We start from the raw sequence: 10,309 nt of genomic DNA, 5'->3' as shown, positions 1-10,309 counted from the left end.
GAATGGACTTAAAAACAGTACTTAAACCTTATGAAACATATGCTACGATTTACAACACATGTTGGATTTTCAAGGTGTTACATTCCCCCCCCCCCTCTAGGAACATTCGTCCCACACTAAAATTCTTTGGAAAGAAGGAATAAAATCAAGACTAGCATCCCAACCAATCAACAGTATCAAATCAACATAAACCATGTTATTTCCACAAGGAAAATATCAAAACACATATTACCACACAAAAGGCTCAAAACACTTCATCACGAGGTATATCATTCTTATAACACTTATGAGCTCAACATACACTACATGAGTCACTTAGCAAAAACTTTAACTTAACAACCTGCTAAAAATCATTTAATAAAGACTCACAACGCCAGAATGCAGAACATAACTCAAAACAAGCAAAAAAGCAAAATTTCAAGTTTTCAAAAGAAATATTACATTAAATTCATTGTAAAGCTTCCAAAAATGCATACTTTGCAAAACACCACTCAAAAAATCAAGGAACCTTAAATTCTAGTCATATTTATATTATTAAAAAGGATGACTTAATTCTCAAAAAGATTTGGGTAACGGGACATCATGTAGGCCTTGGCCTCCCATGTTTCACCCTCAACTAGGTGATTCTTCCATAACACCTTTACGGAAACCACCTCTTTATTTCTCAACTTCTTGAATTGTCCATCAACAATTTAACCCGTAACTTCCTCATAAGAGAGGTTATCCATAACACCAAGATCCTTAATAGGAAGAATGGACTCGTGATCACCGATACACTTCTTCAACATAGAAACATGCAAAATCGGATGAACCGAAGACAATTCATTAGGAAGTTTCAATTCATAGGCAACCTTACCAACCATTCGCAAGATTTCATAGGGACCAACGTAACGAGGACTGAACTTCCCTTTCTTTCCAAATCTAATCACCCCTTTCATTGGTGAAATTTTCAAATACACTTTTTCACATTCTTCAAACTCCAAATCCCTTATCCTATGATCGACATAAGACTTTTGCCGACTATAGGCCTTTTACAAACCAGTTCCAAATGATATGAACCTTTCCCAAAGTCTTATAAATAAACTAAAGACAAAGAAGCGATGGGTCAGCCACTTCAAACCATCCAATTGGAGACCTACACCTCCTACCATACAAGGCTTCATAGGGAGCCATGGAAATAGATGAATGGAAACTATTGTTATAGGGAAACTCCACCAAAAGCAAAATATTTATCCCAATTACCTTTAAAATCAATAATGTGCGCGCCCTAAACATATATTCAAGGGTTTGTATCATACTCTCTATCCGCTTGACTATCTGTTTGGTGATGAAAAGCGGTGCTCAACTTCACCGTAGTACCCAACTCTTTTTGGAACGACCTAAAAGATCTAGATGTGAATTGTGCGCCCCGATTTGATATGATGGATAACGGAATGACATGACGGCACACAATCTCTTCTATGGAGATTCTTGCATAATCATTCGCTGAATATGAAGACTTGAAAGGAATAAAATGAGCGGACTTCGTCAATCGATCCACACACCCATATGGAATCATATGACTTTTGAGTCTGAGGTTAACCTACTATAAAGTCCATATTTATGTCTTCCCATTTCCAAGTAGGAATTTGGATCTCTCGTAGTAATCCACCCGGCTTTTTTTGTTTGGCCTTTACTTGTTTGCAATTCAGACACTTAGCGACAAACTCAGCTATCTCCTTTTTTAGACCTTCCCACCAATATATCTCCCTTAGGTCATGGTCCATTTTACTCGAACCCGGGTGAGTTGAGTAGCGAGACCCATGTGCTTCTTCTAGGATACGATCCTTCAACCCATCTACATTGGGAACACACAATATCCCTTGGTACCTTAGCAAACCATCCCCCCTAAGGATAATGATTCATTCAAATTGCTGAGAACTGATTTTTTCATCTCCACTAAGGCTAGATCAAGACGTTCTTTGGACTTCAACTCAACCACTAAAGATGACTTGGAGTTATGATGAACTATAGTACCTCCATTCGGAGAAATTTCGAACCTCACCCCCAACCTAGCAAACCTATGTACTTCCCTTGCTAGGTCATTCATGGCTTCGTCAAGATGGGATACACTACCCATAATCAAACGACTTAGGGGATCCTTAACTACATTAGCCTTGTCGGGGTGATAAAGGACACTCATATCATAATCTTTCGACAACTCTAGCCAACTTCTTTGTCGAAGATTCAAATCCTTCTGGGTAAACACATATTGGAGACTCTTATGGTCGGTAAAGACATCTACATGAACCCCATACAGGTAATGCCTCCTAATTTTCAGAGCAAACACCACATCCTCTAACTCAAGGTAATGAGTGGGATAGTTTCTCTTGTGTACCTTATGTTTCCTAGAGGCATAGGCTATCGCTTCACCGTTTTGCATAAGCACACACCCCAAACCCACTCAGGATGCATCACAATACACTATAAAACCCTTTGTACCATCTAGTAAAGTCAAAAATTGGAAACTTTTCTCACATTCCTCCGATCACTCAAACTTCTTACTCTTTTGTGTCAAAGTAGTCAAAGGAGATGCAGTAGATGCAAAAACATCGATGAACCTCGATAATAACCCCTATGCCCAAGAAACTCCTAATTTCAGTTGGAGTCAATGGTCTAGGCCAATTTTTCACTGCGTCCATTTTCGTTGGGTCTACCTCAACTCCCTCACTAGAGATGATGTGCTCAATAAAAATTACCGACGTCAACAAAAACTCACACTTGCTACATTTGGCATACAATTGATGTTCTTTAAGGGTTTGCAATACAACCCTCAAATGACCCATATGATCACCCACTTTTTTGAATATACCAATATATTGTCAATCAAGACAATTAACAATGAATCTAGGTTATCTCAAAATACTCTATTCATATGTCCATACATGCCGCCGGAGCATTAGTGAGACCCAAAGACAAGACCAACAACTCACATTGTCCATACCTAGTTCTGAAGGTCGTCTTTGGTATATCCTCACCTCTCACTCTAAGTTGGTGATACTCCAATCTCAAGTCAATTTTTGAAAAGAAACTTACCCCTTGGAGTCGATCAAACAAGTCGTTAATCCGAGGGAGAGAGTACTTATTCTTAATAGTTACCTTGTTGAGTTGGCATTAATTAATACACATTCTCAAGGACCCATACTTCTTCTTAACAAACTAAATCGGAGAACCCTATGGAGAAATACTAGGCCTTACAAAACCATTTCGTAGTAAGTCTTTGAGTTGAGCCTTCAACTCCTTCTATTTGGTCGCAGCCATCTGATATGGAGGAATCGATATGGTATTTGTATCCGGTAGTAAATCAATGCCAAAGTCAATTTCCCGTATGGGAGAAATACAGGAAAGGTAGTTAGGAAAGACCTCCGGAAACTCACTCACTACGGGGACCAACTCAATGGAGGAACTTCGGAGTCTAGATCTTGGACTCATACTATGTGATATATACACTCTTTTGAGATGAATTTGCATGCTTTTAGACAAGAAATAATATGTCCTCTAGGAATATAATTTCCCCCTTCCACTTTACAACAGGTTCATTTGGAAAGTTAAACCTCACCACTCTTGTCCTACAACCAATAGAGGCAAAACATTCATAAACCAATCCATACCCACTATAACATTAAAATCAAGCATACCGAGTTCAACTAGCTAAACATAAGAAATTCTGTTGGCCAACATTATTGGAAAATTTTTATACACCCTTTTGGCAAAAACTGACTCACCCACCGGAGTAGACACTACCAACGGTTTGTCTAAAATATTAGTTAAAATATCAAAAAAAATTAGCCACTAGAGGTGTAACAAATGATAAAGTAGCGTCGTGATCTATTAAGGCATGTACATCAAATGAGAAGGCTTTGAACATACCGATCAGCACATCGGGAGATGTCTCTTGCTCACCCCTAGAGCGGAGAGCATAGAAGCTGTTCTTATTTCAAGCATCACTAAAACAACTTGCTTGAGCTTGACCACTACCCTTGTCTTGACTCTTCAAGTTTGGACAAACTCTCATTTTGTGACCACTCTTTCCACAACTAAAGAAATTATTTGTCCCCTTAAGGAAATCACCATAGTGCTTTTTACCACACTTTCAACAATTTCGCTTCTCATTTGGGGAATAATTACCTTTTCCCTTATTGAATTTAGGGTTATACACCCTATCACCACTAGATTTTGGGAATTTGGAGGGACTTGATTAGAAACCCCCTTATCAAATCAAGGCTTGTCTTGTATTTCAAGCCTATTCTTCGAAGAACCTCCATCATATGACCTTCCTCGTAGCATATTTTTTTTTTTCGCTTGGCCCTTGCCTCCTCAATCCTTCTTGCATGAACCATAAGGCGGGAAATGTTCATGTTTTCATGTAGCATGGTTGAATGGCACTCCTCTTGTGAGTCCTCCTACACCCCCATCACAAAATGTCTCATTTGGTATCTACGATCGGAAACAAAGGAAGGAGCATTCTTGGACAACTTAATGAATTCCAAAGATTATTTATGGACACTCTTTCCTCCTTGTCAAAGGTTGATAAACTCCACCACATTATCCTCCCTCATCTCCCTAAGAAACAACCGATCTATAAAAGTTGCCTTAAATAACTCCCAAGTCACCGTACTACCCCTCAATGGCCTATTATCCCTCCATTACACATACCATGCTTGCGCCACGTGTTTGAGTTGATATGTGGACAACTCGTCCTTCTCACTTGTAGACGACCCCATAGCAAAAGTATTTTAGAGACATCATCGATAAATTCTTGGGGGTCTTAATCTACCTTAGACCCATAGAAAGTAGACCCATAGAAAGTAGGAGGGTTCATTCGAGTGAAGTCCCTTAGATGGGAAGCCATAGTAGTGACTTCATGCTGAGGATGGGGACAACCTCCTAGTTTTCTTGAGCTGTCATAGCTTGGACTTGATTAGTGGCCTCTTGTTCTTGAGTGGTGATATCTTGGGTCATTTGATGAAGATCGGATCTTATATTCTCATCCGTCAAAGGAGGAGGATTGACCTATATTTACTCCAGGTTAAAATCTTATTCAAGTGGAGGAACTTGCTCACCACGAGAAGGATCTCCCGCATTGGAAATTTCATCTTCAAGTCTTCGAGCCGCATTTGTTCAAGTGTTCATGCTTTGTATAGTCACAACATTAGGATTATATGTAAAAATACACCATAAGTATACTCTATCGGCACGATACAAGATTTCCAAGAAAGAGAGGGATTCCTAAACATAATATAGGTTCCTACTCATAACTGTGTCGCGCTTCAGAATTATGAATACAAACCTACATAGACATGGTAGAGAGAGAGACATAACTCAATGATATTGTAACAACCCTAAAAATGACTATGCTAAGTAATGTTTAACGTATCTAGAATGCCTAGATTAGATCGGGTTCACACAGATTAGCGTGTAGAATAAGACCCGTGAACCCTTGCAAAAGTCAAGCCAACTAACTTGGTGGGTTAATTGAGCTAGGAAAGGTTGGGTCCATCCATGTAGGGAATCCGAATATGAAGATTTACCATATGAATCTTAAATGGACTTAAAAAGGGGTAATATATAGTTTTGAGGGTCTAGAGGTAAAATGGTCTTTTCCAGGCTAAGGGTAGTATTGTAACTACCCTAAATATTTAATTAATTAATTAATTAATATGGTGGAGGGGCAATTTGGTAGAAAGGGAAAAAATTAACCCTTTGAGCGAAATCTTTCTCCACCCGAGTTCGAACCTTAGTGGAAGCAATGATTTAATTAATTTATTGTATTTAGTGAATTAGTAAAATTAATTAATATTTCATTTGCTGATTTAATTGAAGGAAAATCAGATTTCTAATATTAATAATAATAATAACTACAACAACAACAACAACAACAACAACAATAATAATAATAATAATAATAATAATAATAATGAGGAGTCCTAGTTTTACTAAGTCTCCACCTAACTATCCTAATCCTAATCCTCTCATTCTCACGTCTCTCACTCTCATTGTCACGTTTTTTATCAGCAAAAGAACTGAAAATAATATTTCTTCACTCTTGAAGAACTTACACACAAAAACTCAAAGGAAAATCTAAGCTAAAAACGAAAATCAACAATAGTTTTCTCGACGGAATGAGTTTTGGATTTTGGTGGTAAGCCAGTGGTGTAGTGGGAATAGGCAGCATTGAAAACAGTGTTGATGACATTAAGGTATGGGTTTTTTTTGTCCATTGGTCCCTTTCCCAAGAGACCTCTACGTGTAGTTTAAATTCGAATCAAGAAACTAAGGTTTTCCCCTTTGCATGCCCCTGTCATCAGATCCTTTGAAAGATTCAAAGTAGGCGTTTGTATGTCTTCTAGTAGATATTTTAGTGCTGGTTGTAATTACATGTTTGAATGTGTATTCGAAAATTATGTAAGGAATAAAGATGTATTCCGAGAAAGTGTATTAAGTTAACTGTTTGTGAATGTGTGTGCCGTGAATTAACTATGGTTTGCTGCTTGAAATTTACATGTTAAAATGTTGTATTTTACATGTACGAATATGTTTAAAAAGTGATGTTCATATAAGTGTAATGTTTCTGAATAAATGTCACACGAAGTAATCGAAGAATCAACATAAAAAAATGAGAGAAAAACGAATTGAAAGAGGACCAAATTTTGAGCTTGCTGGAAATGTTGGTCTCAGCCTATATTTTGGAGTTATACATAGCTATGTTTTAGAAAATTTTAAAAATTGTGAGGTCATTGGGAATTAAACCCAAGACCTTACCAAATGCAAATTACACAAAAATTTCATAAAAAAATTAAAGGAAAAATAAATATGGTGCGTGGGGATTAAACTCACAACCTCTTGAATAGATGAAAGAGTTAGGAGAAAAATAAAGGAGCAAAATAAATGTGGTGAGTGGGGTCGAACCCACAACCTCTTTAATAGATGAGAAAAATAAAGGAAAAAAATAAATGTAGTGAGTGGGGATTGAACCCACAACCTCTTGAATAGATGAGAGAGTTAGGAGAAAAATAAAGGACAAAAATAAATGTGGTGAGTGGGGATTGAACCCACAACCTCTTGAATAGATGAGAGAGTTAGGAGAAAATTAAAGGACAAAAAAAATTTGGTGAGTAAGGACTGAACCCATAACCTCTTTCATAGATGAGAAGTTAAGAGATAAACTAGGAGAAAAATAATGAGCTATTGGGAGATTGATCCCACAACCTGCTTTCCTTGAACGAAAAAGGGAGAAGGAAAAGAAAGGCAATATTATGGGAGTGATGAGGATCGAACTAGGGTCCCCCAAATATGAAAATGCAACTATCATGTTTAATATAAGATTAAGTGTTGCTCAAGGGATTCAAAATTTGGTTCCCTTGCCCCATCCCGTATTGACACATAAGTCATACATGAACAATATTTAATGAATGCGGACTCTAAGGATCAAAATTGATATCTTGTCATACATACAAGATGCATAAGTCTTGTACCACATAATCTTGGGTAAAAATGAATCACTTAGATTAATTATGACTGAAGCCTCATGGATTGTATATGTGGACTCATAAGTCTCGCATATGTTTAAAAGTAAGTGAAACTAAGATGTTATGTGAAAATATGATGAAACCCAGAGGGTTTAGGTAAGAGTGTGACACACATTAAAGGGCCAAGTGTATTGGCATACAATGAAATGAACATTCGCGTAAAAGAGATGAGTAATTATGAAAAGTAAATGTGCTAGAGTTAATGAATATGGTGACAACTTGATAAGAAGCTAATGTGAATGGGGAGACAAATCTAAATGAGTCTAAGTAAATGTTACCAAGGCATACTCACCTATGAGAGTGTAAGGTTAATGAAGAGACAAGTCTCTATGAACACTCTAATGAAAGTATTGAAGTTAAAGCATATTTAATACTAATGAAGAGATGAGAAATCATCTAATGAGCTATGAGGTCTCATGCTAGAATCCCACTTCTATGATGTATGAGATGAATGTAATGGAACCATACTGCACACCGATAGGCTAGCTCTGAGTTGCGATTCCTTCTTTCGAGAAGGCAGAGGTTTGTGTAATTCTCATGAGATGAAATTGTCCGTCCAGACAGGTATGGGTCTCTTAATATATCCTAGTCTTTGAACCTATACTGCTAATATAGGGTTCTACCAGGGTTCGACTCCTTATATATGCTAGCATATTTTGGTTCACTTTAAACGGTGATTTTACCTCTTTTCGGTGTGGGGTTAAACATTGGATTTCATGATGCTCACATGATCTATGTCGGTTAAGGTTAAATTTCCCAAAGAAATAATGAGGTCAACCCTTATGTAATGCACACAATGAAATGAACGGTACCAAAGGTGTTAGGATAGGATAATCAAGAGGTGAGCTAGACTTAAGTAATGACACTAGCTCATTCTTGGTCATTGCACAGCAAACCCGATGAAAGTCTTAAACTACATGTTAGGTATGGTAGGTATTTACACTAGCTTATGAATGAATGAAAATGCAGTACGTACGAATAAATGAAGCAGAATTTGTGATTCTAAAGAAGGCTCCCTAGTTCAGGTCTCGTATGTTGAGCCCTCATTTCAGGAAGTCCTAATGTCAAGTCCATGATTCCATGGTCTCATGGAATATGGAAAAATGATATGAAATATGTCATGTGCTAATAAGAAATATTTTATGTGTTGTGGGCAATATGTTACGTATGTTGATGCATGTTCCTCTCATAACATGACTTTTCTAATCCAATTTTTGCAAGTCCACTGACTTAACTTTCCATATCTCATATTTTTAGGAGAGAGATCTTCTTGATCATGAATTTCCTTGGTGTGTGCTTGCATATACCCATACTTAGTATAGGTGTGTATTAATCCAATAAAACTCTTTACTTTTAGGTGCAAGTGCAGGTAAACGATAGAGCTTACGAGACTATGCTGAAGTTATCCGAACGTAGAGCATTTATTCAAACATGGTAGTCCCTCTTGCTTTCGAGGATGCCTATATTTTATATTCTAGCTTAGATGTAGGCATGAGCTAGTGGAGTATGTTCCACTAGTGTTTCCTTCACAGTTATTTTCAGATATTGTATTGGTGTCATTTTGGCAACTCTATATTTTTATACAGATATGACTATGCCTTTCATTTGATTATCTTGATATTAGATGGTTGTTGTGAAACGCTTATGAGTTTATGTAGATAGTCTTATACGAGTTCAATATTTCTCACTATGAAGTCTAAGTAAACAAAAAGTTCAAAATATTGCGCTAATACAAATGCCTAGGGTTTCCTTCTTTTGGTGTTGCGTATTAACATAGGTGCAAACCATACATGCAAAAGGATATGATTAGTAAAAATAACAACAAAAGACAAACACGTGAATTTGTTGAAGATAGGTTTTTGGTTCCATTAGTGATTTGCCAAATCTCTTTGGTGATATAGGTCTAGCTCGCCGAGTGGAGTATCTTGCAATCAGAGAAAATTGTGATGGATAAGTCTACTCAATGAGTCGCCGACTACTTTTAGTAATGAAAAATTTATCCATGAAAAGATACAATGAAAAAGGGAAAAAGGGGCATGCAAAAGGGCGATCAAATGACATGCTCTAGATGTAGTTTATGACCATTAAGAAAACCACCAAATCATTCGGCAAACACAACTAGCTTGCCAAGAGACACAATGTACCCACTTTTCAACCCAACTCTCGAAATCGACCTCACAATCTTCAAAAGAAAACTGAAAGCATGCAAGCACAAAATTCACCAAGGACTTGTACTTCCCATCACCCTGGAATGCTCAGATTTCTTCCATTTTTTCATATTTACTCTTCTAACTATGATTACCCTCAAGAATATTGTCATTCATTACTTCATAGAGAAATTTTTGGTATTTAGCGCAATTGGTGGGTTACTTAGACTTCACCAAAACAACATGACAACCATTAAGAAACACCCATTGTGATTTCAATCAATACAAAGCATAAACACTAAGGTATTCTAATATTTTAGCATTTCAGGCAAAATATTTGAATTACAAATAGCATATTGACAACCTATTTCTAGCAAAGAGTCTCAGTACACATCATCCTGATACTATACGTGCAAATGAGTGCAAAGATGTAAAACATAAATTTGGGATTTTAGAGACTAACATTTGATGTTGATCTAACATGTTTTTTAAAGCTAGGCAGCAAAGAAATCCAACCCCAAGCACTATTCAAGAACTAAAATATTAATTAACGACAAAATCTAAGAAAATAATACCTTTGGTCGGATTTTGAAG

Source organism: Solanum lycopersicum, chromosome 12 (assembly GCF_036512215.1).
Source record: "Solanum lycopersicum chromosome 12, SLM_r2.1".
NCBI lineage: Eukaryota > Viridiplantae > Streptophyta > Magnoliopsida > Solanales > Solanaceae > Solanum > Solanum lycopersicum.
Note: the sequence above shows the minus strand (reverse complement) of the source record.